At 39.1% G+C, this 15,774-nt stretch overlaps 1 protein-coding gene across 1 annotated transcript in view; it reads right to left on the bottom strand.

The window, feature by feature from the left end:
* Positions 1-15,774, bottom strand: part of PLCXD3 (phosphatidylinositol specific phospholipase C X domain containing 3) — a 222,663-nt gene that overhangs the window by 55,374 nt on the left and 151,515 nt on the right. The gene's annotated exons all lie outside the window — the stretch shown is intronic.

Below are 15,774 nucleotides of genomic sequence, written 5' to 3'. Positions count from 1 at the left end.
AATTTAATGGAATTTGTAAGCTTGTGCTTTTTAGAGATACATGTAATTCCCATCCTATATTATTAGATCTCTGAGACAGTCAAGATTCTCCCAAATTGGGATAAAATTGTCCCTTTTGCCAAATGACCAAAAAAGGAAGTTGGGTGGTGAAGGGGGGGAGGGGGAAGAGAGAAAATGCCAATGACCAGAGCAACCAGACTTATGCATATGGTTGCCACCCAGCAAATGTAAAAAGAGTGGTTACCTTTTCTTTCAAGCTAATCCAATAGGCAAAGGAAATGTCAATCATTTCATATGTACAACCTTGGTATGTGAACTGAGCATGACATAATATCAAATTTAAAAGCATCTTGCTTCCCTTCAAATTTTTTGTCCCTATTTAATCCAAAAAATACAGTATATGCATTTACCAGAATAATATTATCAAAGGCAGCCTTCTGATTCAAACCTCCCCAATTTCCTAGCACTCCCAAGTTTATGGAGGAGAGAGAATGCATTTAAGTAATGGATTGTTTCTTCCTCCCATCTACCCATGTGGGCAATTACAATGATTTTTTCCTTTTCCCAGTTTTCAGCTCATTTGAGATAATCTATGTTACTAGCTAGGAGAGCCCTCCTGGCTACCATTATCAAAGTCAAGCAGACAGAATGTTGTGCCTTTGTGGGTGATGTCTCTGGAAACCTCAAGTTGCTCTCATATGATTTCTCAAAATGATGCTTGTATTCCGGATAAGATCCAAAATTAAGGGACCATCTCCTCACCAGTGAATAGACACTCATTTTCACTTTCGTTGTTTAGTCATTGGTTAGCTGCTAGAGCACAGCATGGTTTCTATTAGAAGAGACAAAGTGAATATGGTCCTGACAGATAAACACAAAAACTCAAATGTACTGGGGAGTGAGTACTATTTTGCTATTCCCAGGGAATGAGAAATATTTAAGCTATTGTATGAATGTGATCAAGGCACTTCATGACTTAGCTCTGTCCTACTTTCTTAGTTTTGTTTTGGGCGATTCATTTACATATATTCTAAAGTTCAGAAGGTGTACTAGCTCCAGAATCAGAAGTGCTAAATTCAAATCTGATTTTAGTACTTAATGCTTGTGTGATCTTGGGCAAGGTCACATAACCTTCTTGAGCCTCATCTATAAAATGAGGACTTTGGACTAGGTGAGTTGTTGCTGTTGAGTTGTTTCAGTCATGTTTGACTTTCCATGACTCCATTTGTGGTTTTCTTGGCAAAGATGCTGGAGTGGCTTTCCATTTCCTTCTCTAGCAAAATGGGGAAACTAAGGCAAACAGGATTAAGTGACTTGCCCAGGGTCACACAGTTAGTAAGTGTTTGAAACTGGATTTGAACTCAGGTCCTCCTTACTCCAGACCTGGTACTCTATCCGAGCTGCTTCCTCTGATTCTGAAACTATTTTCTAATCTTTTCCTACCTGTCCCTTCCTCAGTGTTTCTGCACATGCCATCTGCTATGCCTGAAATAGACTCTTCCCATTCTCCCTTCACTTCATTCATTGATATTCTCCTTCTCTTTCAAAGACTAATGCAGAATCTCCTGATTCCTTCTCCAGGAAGTCTTCCCTGATGCCTCCAGGTAGAAGGTCTCCCTTCTTCAAATTTCCCAGTCCATTTTGTTGGAATGTCCCCAATATATTTAATCATCTTTATGCTTTTATCTATTATAATTATTTGTGTCCATGACACCTCCCCCTGTATTTGTTAAGACACCATCTTCTCCCTCATTTCCTATTGATTTGTATATGCCACATCCTTACTATTAGGACAGAAGATCCCTGAAGACAGAGACGTGGGGCAAGATGGATAACTTTCACCTGATAGGCTCTTGAGGAATGTTTCATGACTTGAGTCAAATCCTTCCAATCTAATTCCCCTGACACTAATAGTCTGAAACATACAATTTGGACTTCTTGAGTTTTGGGTGATTTTTTCCTTGTTTTGGGTCTGGATTTGTGATTTTAGCTGTCTGATGTAAACATTCTGTTCATCCATTCAGACCAGCACTTCCTGCAACTTGGACTCTTATAGATGCCTAAGACACTGGGAAGTTAAATAATTTGCGGGCAGTCACAGATACAGTATTTTTCTATAGGAGGACTTGAACACAGGTCTTTCTGATTTCAAGGCCAGCCTAAAAAAAATCAACAACAATGATAGCTACCATTTAAGTCTTGCAAAGTACTTTCATGTGTAGTATCTCATTCGTTCTTTACCACAATCTGTGAGGTAGGTAGGTACTATTAGTATCCTTATTTTACAGATGAGGAAACTGAAACTGACTAGATCACTTGCCTAGAGCCATCCAACTAGAAAAAGTATCTGAGACAGAATCCGAACTCACATTTTCCTGATGATAAGTCCAAAACTCTGTCTACTGACCACTTAATTGCCTCTACCCATGACCCCATGGTGCCATAAAAATGATGATTTGATTATATATATTATATTTTGGTTCCTGTTTTGTTTGTTTATAATGAGAAATCCTGGTTCCATAGACCAGAGATGAGTTCACATTCCTACTTTCACTTGCCATAGTTATGTCTCAAGGTCCTGGGACCCAAAGAAATACTCATTCATGGAAAAGTTGACAGATCAAATGGAGGAGATGATTCTTGTTTCTAAACCCTGTGGTTTGGATAAGAAGCAAAAGATGGAAAGCATAGGAACATTTGGTAGTCCTTTGTTCAGGAGAGAGAGTACATATCTATATGTACAGGTAGACAACATGTATCTCTATGCGCATAGAGAGTACACACAATATCTCTATGTTATGCGGTGAATATTTATTTAAAGTATAAATGCAGACATTTGAACATGACCCACTCTTGCCTAGCCTCTGTCTGATGCAGAAGAAGGTGCTAGTGGAGGCTATGAAAAATCCTGTCACCTCCCATCCTCACCCTGGACAAATGTGATAGAGGCCTGGGGAAGATCCCTGGGAGACATTCAACAGCAGATCTGCAATATAGTGGGTCCCATGGGATAGAGAATCAACCTGTGATTTCATTGGTGTTGGGATGTGGAAATTCCTTCTACCAGTGCAGCCTTAGTCTTAGAAAGGTGCCTAAATAGTGGAGAGGTTAAGTAATTTGCCTAGAATCACATAGCCAGTTGGTCAATAAGCTTTTATGAGGTATTTACTTATTGCCAAGCACAATACGCTAAGTTCCGGGGATACCAGGGAAGTCAGAAAGCCGCTAATAAGATTGGCAGTCCCTGACCTTAAGGAGTTCTTATTTTGAAAGAGAGTAACAACATATAGATAACTAAGTGCACACAGAGTAAGTAGGAGGTAATCTCAGAGGAGAGACCACTAGCATTTAAGGAGTCTGGGAAAGGTCTCTTGAAGAAGATAGGATTTCAGTTAAGTTTTGAAAAAAGCCAGGGAAGCCAGGAAGTAAGAGGTGAGGAAGGTATGAGGGAAAACCAGTGCAAAGGGAAATGGAGTGTTGTATAAGAGGAACAAAGAGACAAGTACAGCAGGATCATAGATGAGGTGAAGAGTGGTAAGGTAAACAAAGGTTGGAAAGGTAGGAAGACCAGGTGATGATGAAATCTGTCAACATATGTCAGGGAAGGGCACTTGAGCCCAGCTAAGTCTTTCTGGACCCCAAGATCAGTGTTGTTATCCACTGTGCCATGCTGTCTCTCACATGATGGATGGAATAATGAAAATAAAAACAACTGTGATTTACAGAGCTGGCAGGTAATGCTGCTGAGCAACCTTCAGTACGGGTGAAGAAGTAACCAATCACATGCATTGTTGTCCTGCTACCTAGGCTTTTAGAGAGGTACATCTAATCCATCCTCATCTTGCAAACAAGGACACTAAGCCTCTAGCCCATAATCCAGAGTCATTAAGCTATAAAGTGACCTTAGAGGACATTTGGTTTAACCCGTTCATTTTACAGATGAGGAAATTGGTGTCCAGAGAATTGATTTATTCAGGTCTAAGCAGTGAATTGCTTTTAGAGTCAGAACCAGGGTTTAAAATCTCCTGACCCCTGTCTGTATAACTGTATATGGCTGTGGAGTGCTCTCCATGGTCCCATTCCCACTGACTGTCCCTATTTGCCCAGTGGCTCTCAACCTTCCACTTATCGCTGTAGGGAGAGGATATCAGGTCATGGCACTGGACCTTCAGGAGCACAGGGAAGGCTTCTTTCTATGTCAGAGCATCTGATAAGCTTTCTTCCTCAAAGAAGCCTCTTTGAGAGCTGGGTCTGTAATATTTTCTATCTTTGTATCCCTAGAGCCTAACATGGTATCTTTCTTTGCACCCATTCTGGGAGCTGCTGGGTGAGAAATGTTTGACAGATGTAATCCTGTTCACAGCTATACTTTCCCTTTCTCGATTATAGTTATGACCCTGAAAGGACCCCATTTTCAGAACTGCCCAGCCTGGTGCCATGCAGGTGCAGAGCCACTGCACAGTAAAGATGTGCTCTGGGTGTGCATGCATATACTCACACTTAGCACACACACACACACACACACACACACACACACACACACACACACACACACACACACACAAAGGAAGATTCTCTGGCTCCCTTAGCACTTGTTAAGGTGCCTAAGGCAGTCTGTTCTCTTCCTGTATAGAGAAAATATAGGGATCATCAAGAAATCATTTAACTATCCCCCAGAAAAGCACAGCAGAAGCAGGATTCAATCTTGAATCTAAATTCCTAGGCTGAGAGTAGTAATGGCCTTATCATGTTCTTTCTAAACCTATAGAGGGTCTCTATGTACCTACCGTGTACTACTATGTACCTACTGTGTACTACAAACTGAACTACACAGTCCATCAGAAGAAAATGGATATTTCCCCGTAAGTAAAATATTGCCTCTTTGAACAAGATAAGGATCATAGATTTAGGATTAAAAGGAATCTTGAAAACCTTCTACTGTAATACAACTTGTTGCTGTTATGGATGCTGTACCTGAGGAGGTAGTGTCAGAGGTGAAATTTGAACTCAGGTTTTCTGGCTATGAATTCAATGATCTTTCCATACTCTAAAAGACTATACTTGGGACAGCAACAAATTAAATGAAAGGAAAACTCCTAAATTGGAACACATGACCTGAATACTTGAAAATAACTTTATAGATCCGTATTGCTTTATTTTCTTTGGTGACGGGTTTATTTTTAAACACGAGCTAAGTTATATTGGCTGCAATTTTTCAGTCTGGTGTTCAGATTAGTAGCAGCAATCTTGAGGGTGGGGAATGGATGAATACTCATTTGGAGGAAGAGAGGGAGAACATTAAATCTCACCTACATTTCCAAGGGACAGGAGTTGATTTAAGCCTGCACTAATGAAGTCAGAGATCATAGTTTTACTGCCAATCACACCATTTCTTCAAGATAGGATGTCATAACCCCAGAAAAAGCTAGTGAGCTTTTTTCTTTTTACAGCTGAGAGTGGAGGGAGTTTCATGTTGAGGGGGTGGAAAGAAGAGATCTTTTAAGGAAGATTTCAATTCACATGTGTGATTTCTGCCAAAGTTGGGGGGGGGGAGTCAATTTACCAAGTAAAACCATGGTATCTATATATTTATATAATTTTTTTAGCAACAGGCTCTAATTCCAGCTCAATTTTTTATACACAATGCCAAATAGTGCCTGGAATGAGCAGAATTTTCAAAAAATTCAGAATCCTAACAAAATCTAGTTAGAGAACACTTCCAAGGTAATCAGGGGTTCATCTTCATCTATTTTCTTTTTTTTGATCAGGGGTTCTTAACCAGGGGTCCATAAGCTTCATTTAAAAAAAAAAACTGTTTCAATATAACTAGTTTCTTTGTAATCCTATGTATTTTATACATTTAAAAACATTATTCTAAGAAGGATTCCATAGGCTTTACCAAACTGCCAAAGGAGTCCATGATGTAAAAAAATTAAGAACTCTCAATCTAGGCAAAACCCTCTCTTCCTTTTACATATGAGCAAACCGAGACTCGAGAGAGGCATGGTAACTTGTCCGTGGCCACATAAAGAACTGATGGCAGAGCCAAGATCACAGCTCAGTTCTTCAGACTCTCTGTTACTCTTTTGCATCCTCTAAGAACATGTATCTTAGAGAAAAAAAAAGACCATTTCTGGTTTTATTAGCATTTTTGATTGGCAGTGGGAACATTTTGTTAATTGACATTCAAAAACAAAGAGATGAAGTGGTTGGGAAACTTTTTATCATTTGACATTTATACTTGACCACAGAGAGGAAGGGACCACATAGAGGTCAACTAACCTATCCTTCCTACCTTCAGATGGGACCAGACCTAAACAATCTCATTGAAGTCCATAATAGATTAAGACTTCATCGCACAGCAGAAAGAGGGCTGGGTTTAGAGATTTCTATTAGATCTCTGTTTGAATTCTACCTCTACCACTTACAACCTGTATGATTTTATACAAATTGGTTAACCTGACTGTGCCTCAGTTTCCTCGTCTATTAAAAAGAAGGATTTAAACTCAGTGGCCTCTAAGGTCCATTCCAACTCTAAATCTCTGATCATAGACCATTCTTAAAGACTTCCAAGAAGCTGTCTTTGGTATTCCAGGCCAGTGCCCTTTCTGGTATATCAATGCAAAACTATATTTACACATTTGGAGGCATGCATCAAATAGCTACAACAAAAAACATTTTTTCCCAATGGGCAAATAATCTATTCAGTTGAACAGTGGTTTAGGAAGTAACCTGGGGGACTCCAAGGCTAAGAGCTAAGTGATTAAGAATCTGCCATATTTGAAAGTTTTGGTTCCCTTTACAAAAGAAATCTTATCCTTTTCTTAGAGCTCTTCCAAACTCCTCGTTCTATATATTCTAAATGAGGAAACTATGATCCAAGTTCCTTCTCTAGCCCATCTCTCCAAAAGTTGTCAAATTGATATCCTTAACACAGGAGAGCTACGAAAACCCTGAAGTCCCCCCACAATCAAAAATGTTCTATGGCTCACTATTGCCTCTAGGATAAAATACAAAATCTTCATTCAGAGTGGTGTTTAAAGTTCTCCACATAAGTTCATCACATTATAGGTTTAGAAGTAGAAGAGACCTGAGAAGACATTGAGTCCAATATCATCATTTTATAAATGCAGAAAGTCAGGCCAGAGAAGTTAAGTGACTTGCCCAGGGTTATACAACTACTCAGTATCAGAGGTGAGATTTGAACCTGGGTGTCTGTCTGTCTCTCTCTCTCTCATATCTTCACACTGAAGACACAGCTCATATGGCACTTCCTACATGTGACCTTTCCTGATCTTCCAAGTTACTAGCCCTCTCTCTTGAATTTATTTTGCATTATTTATTATATACTTTGTGATGACTCATTGGTATATATCCTTTTAACTCCCCAAATCTGTAGAAAAGTAAGTTATTTGAGGACAAGAATTGTTTCATTTGCTGTTTTTCTGTGGCTGCAGATAAAGGCTTAAGCATGCGATCACTTTTAACGACAACTGCTGGAGAAATCAATGTAAAGTGCTACTATCCCCACCTCCCAAGGCTTTTCTGCAGAAAAACAAAAAGACACTTCTTCATTTAAGTTGCTTACTTTTTCATCTCAGAATAACTAGGTTTTGCAAAAGAAGAGACTGTAACTACCTGTAGATTAGAGGAATGAGGAAATGCTGAGGCAGGTTATTTGTACTTTCAATTGTGCAGTCAATGAACATTTATTAAGCACCTACTCAGGTTCCTTCAAGTTCACATCCCTTGCTCTTTCCACCATCCCACACCGAAAAAGAAAGGCAAAAGAGGGAGTTATCTTACTGTATCAGTTAAATAAAGTTAGTTAGGGTGGGGTCTTAACTCTATTCCTGTTTTAGTTATTTCTGGCTCAGAAGCTTTTTAAAGTAAAGGATTCAAGAAACACCTGGGAATGCAGAAATGAAGGTTTCTGCTCTCAAGCATCTGCGGGAGTGACCACACATACACACTCACATACACACACACACACACACACACACACACACACACACACATTGCTATAAGTCAAGGTAGAAGGAAGCACACATAGACTGGCTTTGGGAATGCTGGACTCAGAGCTCAGAGCCCCATCCTGGGCTGGCCTGACTTGAGAGCACTCATTCTCTCCAAGCTGGGGTGAGGTTACAATAGCTTCTTTATTATTACTCAGTATCAGTGCTAAGTAGATGCTAGGTTTGGTGTCCTCAGGTAGATTGTTTTTGGTGGAGACACAATCTGGAGAACACTAAGACCTTTGGTCTCGGGTGCTTAGCTTTCCAGGTTTAAAAGCAACTGAAATCCTCCTTTCTCACTGGGTGTATGTTGTGCACAATGGGGAGTGACCTTGACAATGGAGAGGCCACTGAAGAAACATCATTGCCTGAAGAAGACTGAGCAGTTATTCTGTCTCTATGGAAGGCAGAACAAGAGGAGGCAACTTTAGATATGACAAGAAAGAGTTGGTTTAGACTTCAAGGAGCACTGCATGACACGAGTGGGAAATTTTTCAAATCTCTCTTTTTGAGATGTTTAAGCCTAGAGTACTTGTTGCTTTGTGGTCTGTGGCTGCTGGGGATATAGTTTTATCTGGCTAGAAAATGAGTTAGAGTCTGAATGCAGATCAAAGCATACCTTTTAAACTTTATTTTTCTTGTTTTTTTGTGTGTTTTCTTTTACAATAGGACTAATATGGAAATATATTTTTGCAGGATTGCATATGTATAACCTATGTCATATTGCTTGCCTTTTCAGTGAAAGGAGAAGAAAACAAGGGAAGGAGAGAATTTGGAACTCAAAATTTTTAAAAATGTTAAAATTGTTTTCACATTTAGTTGGAAAAAATAAAAAATTTGAAGATCCCTAAATAAAAAAAAATGGGTTAGATAGATAATCTTAGGAAGTTTCCTTTCATTCCTATGAATTCCTATGAGCCCAAAACCTCCCAGAAAACAGAAAAACCAACTAGTTATAAATCTGTGGAAGTGACTCCAAAGGATTACATGTCTTCTCTCTTACCCCCATGCCTGATAGGGTGATGGATTTACCTAACGGTCAGCTTCCAGATTCTCTGAGCTGCATAAACCCTTATAGAGGTATGACCTACTAGCAGAGTGGATGATGGAGGGGGCCATGGGCAACACTGTCTCTGAAGATTCTTTAATAGCATCTCCACTCATATAATGCTCAAAGTCAGCCCTCCATGAATTTCTAACCCTGAATAAAAGTCTTTTCTGGGTTACTACATAGCCCAGTAGCTTGGCCGTTCTATTGGCTGATCAGCTCTCCAGGTGGTGACAGCCCTCACAGCTGCCTGCTCCAGATAATCTAGCAGCAGATGGTAGTGGTTTTCCTGGGTAGGTGTTGATCAGCTCCAGCCCTGACAGGAACAATTGCCCTGTTTGGTTGATGCTAATAGGGAGAGAGCTACATGGATGAGAAACCTCTCGGTAAGATATAATGGCCCATGCCTCCAGCTACTAAAAAGCATCTAGTGGCATCATGCTGGAATCATTACATGGAGACAACTCCAGCTGTGAAACAATAGGAGCTTTGTTCTGATGATGCCCTGGGAAAAACTGTGCTCATATACACATTCTACCCTCCCACCATCCCAAGGTCTCCTTAACTACGCAAAACTGTGAAGGAACTGAAGTCCGTCTTTGGTGTTCTTCTTTGCTTGGACCTCTTGCCAAAGCAACAAGTAAGAATTTTGGCACCAGGGACAAATATAGGTGAGGAGCAGGGCTGCTCCCCAAACCTCAAACCCCAGGAAAAGGCAGAGAGGGTAGGAAGTGGCTAGCGTCAGGACGAAGGTGTGTGTCTGTGGGGAAGGCTGGCCAAGGGAAAAGAACAAAATTGTGAGGGATTTATAAGGGTAGTGGCAAGAGGTAGGCAGAAAAGGCCCCAGGCATCCGGGATATGGGCCAGGAAACACTCAACCTACAACAGCTAGAGGCTAGTACCCAGAGGAAAAGCCCCAGTTGTCCTTCTGGAGTTACCAGAGTAAACTTCTTGGACCCTGAAAGTAGTGTGCTATTCTCTGGTTTCCCAGGAACTTTTCTATGAGCATCCTAGCTGGGTTTGCTCCTCTCTAACCAATATGATAAACTAACTCTGGATGATATTTTAAAGGGGTCTGATAGATTAAGGAAAAAGAGAAACATTTTAAGTTTTCATTCCTGTCTCAAGCAATTCATGTGCATTTCAGCAATGCCCTTTTAATAAAAGTATCATTCTAATTTTCACAATTTAGATGTAAGTCTAATCATGTCACCTCTCTCATAAATCCTCAGTCACTGCATGACCAACTGACTAAAATTCATCTTCCTTTGCTTGGTGCTTATGTCCTTCCAATCTGGTAAGCAGGGAGGAAAGATGGAAGGTAGTAAACATTTATTAATCCCTTTCTATGTATCAGGTACTGTGGTAGTAAGAAGTTTACAAATATTATCTTATTTGATCTTCCCCAAAACACTGATAGATAGGTGCTATTATTATCCTCATTTTAGAGCTGAAACTGAGGCTGAAAGAAATTAAGTGACTTGTCCAGGGTCACACACAACCATAAATGTCTGAGGCCAGATTTAATCTCAGGTCTTCCCAATTCCGGCCTCAATGGCTCTATCACTGAGCCACCTAGCTGCCAAATAAGATTCTATTTTTCCAAACAAATTTCATATTTTTTCCCTCTGTCTACTCTACACTCTTAACAAAATGGACTATCCCCTATTATCTGATCATAGCCTGTGCTTTCCTAACTCCCTGCCTCAGGTCATGCTGTTCACTAAACCTACAATGTCGAGCCTTTAAAATCTAACACAAATGCCACCTCTTTCATGAAGCCTTCCTTGAGTATGTCATCTCTTCAAAACTAATTATTTTACATTTGATCAGCTTTTCATGTCAAAATGTGTATTATAACTATCTGTGTTTTTACTATCACCTAACAGACTGTAAGTTCTACGAATGCTAAACATTGGACTCAGTAGGCACTTAAATATTTGTTGAAATAATGTGTATTTCGGAAAATTGTAGTATGTGATGAAAGAAACTGAGACATGTTACAGGACATGTGAGTCTCCAATCACACTGGAAGTGGTGGCCTACTCTGCTAATACCAGGCTTCCCTTGACTTGGGGTGTTGCTTCCCTGGAATTAAGTTCCTTCATCTTCAAAATAAAGGGGTTGCACTAGATGACCTGACTCCTTCTAGCTCTGAATGTTAGAATCAGTTTTTATACTGGAGAGAGACAGGCAATAAGGAGACAAATTGAGAAGTTATTGCAAAATGACTACATGATGGCAAATAACCAAATGAAAAATCTAGCCAACTATTTGGATCTTTTCAGCTTTCTGAGTGTTTGGCACTGTGTACAGAAAGAACCTGAGCTAGATCTGCAAACATTTTGTCATAAAAAACCCTAATGTTAAAAAAAAAACCTTATAGGAAATCTGGGTAGACTTTTGAAGTGGGAAGTATTTGTAATTTAATAGGCTTCTGCATCTTAGCATGGACTTGATTCAAGCTGCATAGTTTTTTTGGGAAATGTAAAGTCTGTGGGGGTGTAGGTGCAGAGAGTGGCATTTTAAAAGTAAATTAAAAATAGGTTTTTAAGAAACAAATCTGTGGGAGTTTTTGTTGTTGCTGGATTTTTTTTTGGACACCAGTGGCAAGGACAGAACACACTGCTTCAATGTTTGGCACTAGCAGCCAGACTGAAAACTACAGCACCGAGATCCAAGCTGGATTTAATTTCCCTGAAGATTTGCCGAAGTCTCCAAACACTGCATTCTGAATGCATGTGTTCAAAGTTTTTGTTAACCCAAATATTAGGTATCATAAAAAAAGTATAGAGAAACTCTTAACTCTCCCTAGCCTATATATACTATCTATCTATCTATCTATCTGTCTATCTATCTGTCTGTCTGTCTGTCTATCCAATCTATGTATCTCTGTCTCTCTCTCTGTCTCTCTCTGTCTGTCTCTCTGTCTCTCTCTTTATGTGCCTATCAGATATGATTCAAAAAGACATTGCCTGCTACTAAAGTTGTACATGATCAATGGAGACACTCAGTCATGAGGATAACTTAGAACAACAGTTGAAGAATGAAGAATGATTAATTTTAGGTATCATAAACAAAGTATAGAGAAACTCTTAACTCTCCCTACCCTATATATACCATCTATCTATCAACTCTCTATCTATCTATCTAGCTTTCTATCTATCTATCTATATTTGTGTACTATATGTTTACATACACATATATGCATATATCACATTGTGAGTACATGCATAACACTTAGATGATATATGTGTATACATATACATATATTTTTTTCAGTTGTTTTTCAGTCATGCCTGATTCTTACCCCATTTGAGGTTCTCTTAGCAAAGATAATGGAATGGTTTGCCATTTCCTACTCCAGCTCATTTTAAAGAGGGTTAAACTGAGGCAAACATGGCTAAGTGACTTGCCCAAGGTCACACAACTAGTATGTGTCTGAGGCAAGATTTGAACTTGGGGAGAAGAGTCTTCCTGATTCCCGGCTCTCCATGCACTGCCCATTATACCTCTTAGCTCTTCCCTTTATCTTCTCCCATTTTATAAATGAAGCTGTATCATAAAAACCAATAGAAAGGATAATTCCAAAATGGATTATTGATGAAAAAAAGAAAGTCTCATTCTTTTCACTTCTCTATCCCATTTAAAGTAGGTAGCATTCCTACCCTGGAAAGCTAGAAAACAGATTAAGAAGATCAGAAGAAAGGAAGAAAGGCAAAGGAAGTTGGCTACCAGAAATTTGGTTTGGGTTGCAAATGCACTCTAATCCAAAATTTGGGAAGATACGTCACTGGACAATGTCTTGTGATAAAGGAGAATCATTTTTGTACCAGCAAGTAAATCTTGCGTTCTGCCTTGTATCTAATAGAATATGAGATTTTTGAGTGCCAAAATAGTTTTACTTTTGTCTTTGACTCTCCAGTGACTCATACATAGTAGGCACTTAATAAATACTTGTCAACTGATTGACTAAAAAAGCCCATTTTCTATAGTTATTTCACAAAGGTAGGCTTTAGACAATATTATAATCAAGAACGGTGTGTTCAATTACCCCCCTCCTCACTGCCCCTCGCTCCCCAATTGGCCTTTCCCATTTCCTTTTCCACTAATCTGGTCATCTTGATGAATATCTGGTCACTGGATTCAGATAGGTCTAGAGGAAAAGTGAAGCTGGTGACCTGCACAGCCCTCTCTCACTCAAAACAAAGTCAAGTTCAAGTCATGTCATCATGTCTCTGATGGCATGGTCTTCTTCAGTAATGAAGGACAAACACAACAACAACTTACCTGTGATATTCCCTAATCAGCCAACCAAAAAAGTATTAGTCAGGATCCTCCTACATACAAACCATTGTGGTAGATGTTCCTATAATTAACAATTTCAATGGACTAATTTGAGGGAAGGTGATAATGATTTGTTACTGGATATTCTTTCATGAGGATCTTGATTATTTAAAGGGCATAAATGAAAAAACAAATATGAGATTTACACTGAGAAAGCAACAGTTATAGGAGTAATTATTTACTCAAGGCAAAGGACTGCCTTAGTGTTGTATTTCGGTTTTCCATTTGCATGTGGCAGTCTGGAGAACTTCGGAGTCAATAGAAATGAAAGTCTGATTCAGGCTTATGTGTTTCAGGTTTTCATTAGAATATGAAAATCTGGGAAACTTTGGAGGTAATAATCATGGATCTCTGAATGCCAGAACTGTTCCAAGATCATTGGATGGATGTACTTTGCCTGATTCTATTTGAGCTGGTGAAGATCAGATTTTGGTTACTCATCCCGAGTTGGAGTGTTGTTTCCCAAGGTGAGGATTGATTTCTGAATGAGGCAGAATAAGAAGGGAAAGGGTCAAAGAAGAGACCTCAAAGATCTAAGAAATCAAGGCCACAGCTCTTTGCCCTATCACTTTTTGTTAGTTTGATGGTAAAAGAAAGGCTCTCTGTCTTTATCTTCTTTGCTACTTACTTTTGAGAGAGTGGAGAAGAAGGAGAGGAAAGAAGGTACTTCTACCTACTGCTAGGGGGTAGAAAAGAAGAGGAAAGAAAATGTTTGTCTTCATTGCCACCTGTTGCCAAGGACATAGAGGGAAACCTCAGGGTCACAGGGGGAGAATAACTGGAAAAGTTTCTGTCAATCCTAAACTGAGTCTCTGGCTTTCAAAAGCAGTATTATACCACCTCTGCTGAAAGCATCAGCTGAGTCTCAAATTCGAATTGTAGAATTGTAGGAGTGAGAGTAAACCCATTTCAGCATAGAAAGAGCCAAGTGTAGACTAGGAGTCAACAATGAAGCTAACAATGAAGTTATTGACCCATGCCTTTGAGATAACATGCTCTGTGAGCAGCCCCACCTAGCAACTGAGTCATTCATCCAGCGAAAATACTATACCCATTGGTAAAATATGAAAGGACAATTTCTGGGAAAGAACAAAAGATCAATAGTCAAGGTTATTGAGCTGTGAGTTGCTGTGGCTACCTGTGTTTTTCACATATGTGACACATTAACCTCAGTGATTAAAGTTTATACCCACTCTACCTTACGTAGAGTGCTTTGTGCATTGGTGTGAGAGTGCAACCCAGATTTAAAATTGGAATATTATGTAAGCTTTGGTTTTTTTTGTTTTGTTTTGTTTTGTTTGCTTTGCCTTCTGTTTAGTTTTTTTTTTTAATTTATTAAATAATGGAGTCATCTTGGCTGGTTTGTAAATGGGAAAGATGATTAGGAGCTTATGAATTAAAGTGGCCCCTAGAAAAGTAAATTATATGGGATACTAATACACTGTTGGTGGATCCAGTCGTTTTGGAAAGCAATCTGGAATGATGCTCAAAGAATTATAACTGTGTCTGTCTTTTGACCCAGCAATACCATTGTCAGGTCTGTTTCCCAAGGGAAAAAGGACAAGAACCTATGTGTTCCAAAAAAAATTTAAAGCACCTCTCTTTGTGGTGGCAAAGAACTAGGAATTGAGGGGATGCCTATCAATTGGAGAATGGTTAAACAAGTTGTGGTATATGATTGTGATGGAACACTATTGTGCTGTAACAAATGATGAGCTGATTGATTTTAGGAAAGAAATATGGAAAGACTTGCATGAAATAATGAAAAGTGAAATGAGCAGAACCCAGAGAACACTGTATACAGTAAAAGCAACATTGTTTTAAAAAAAACTATGAATGACTAAGTTATTCTGAGCATTATAAATACTTGGATCAACCACAGGAAAGAAGATACTATCCACCTCCAGAGAAAGAACTGATGAATATCTGTATGCAATGGTGGGCAGGGAGGGAGATAGTTCAGAATTTAAAATATAATAAAAAAAATTAGCTTAATTTAAAAAGAAAAGTGATGTCTAGTAGCCACTCTACCTTTTTAGAAATCTCAGCCTACTAGAATGATTATAAGCTGAGGGGAAATGAGTTGAGAGAAAAGAGGCTGATGGAGGGAATGATCCATGACCATCAGAACTGTGACCATGTTAAATGACTAGCTAATTCATTCAACTAATTTAAGCTCAGATGTTAATGCCTGATAAGGATTTTTTTTTTACACAGATATATTTGCAACAAGTATTTTCATATTTCCTTCTCAATTTATCACCTATTCCAGAAAATATTTGCAATATAAGTAATACAGAAATTTTAGATGTTGTGACATGGGTGGTGGGGTAGACATTGGTGGAGGGAGTGGGGAGGCTTCAG

Source organism: Notamacropus eugenii, chromosome 4 (genome assembly GCF_028372415.1).
Source record: "Notamacropus eugenii isolate mMacEug1 chromosome 4, mMacEug1.pri_v2, whole genome shotgun sequence".
In the NCBI taxonomy this organism is placed as follows: Eukaryota; Metazoa; Chordata; class Mammalia; order Diprotodontia; family Macropodidae; genus Notamacropus; species Notamacropus eugenii.
Note: the sequence above shows the minus strand (reverse complement) of the source record. Positions and strands in the feature narration are given on the sequence as shown.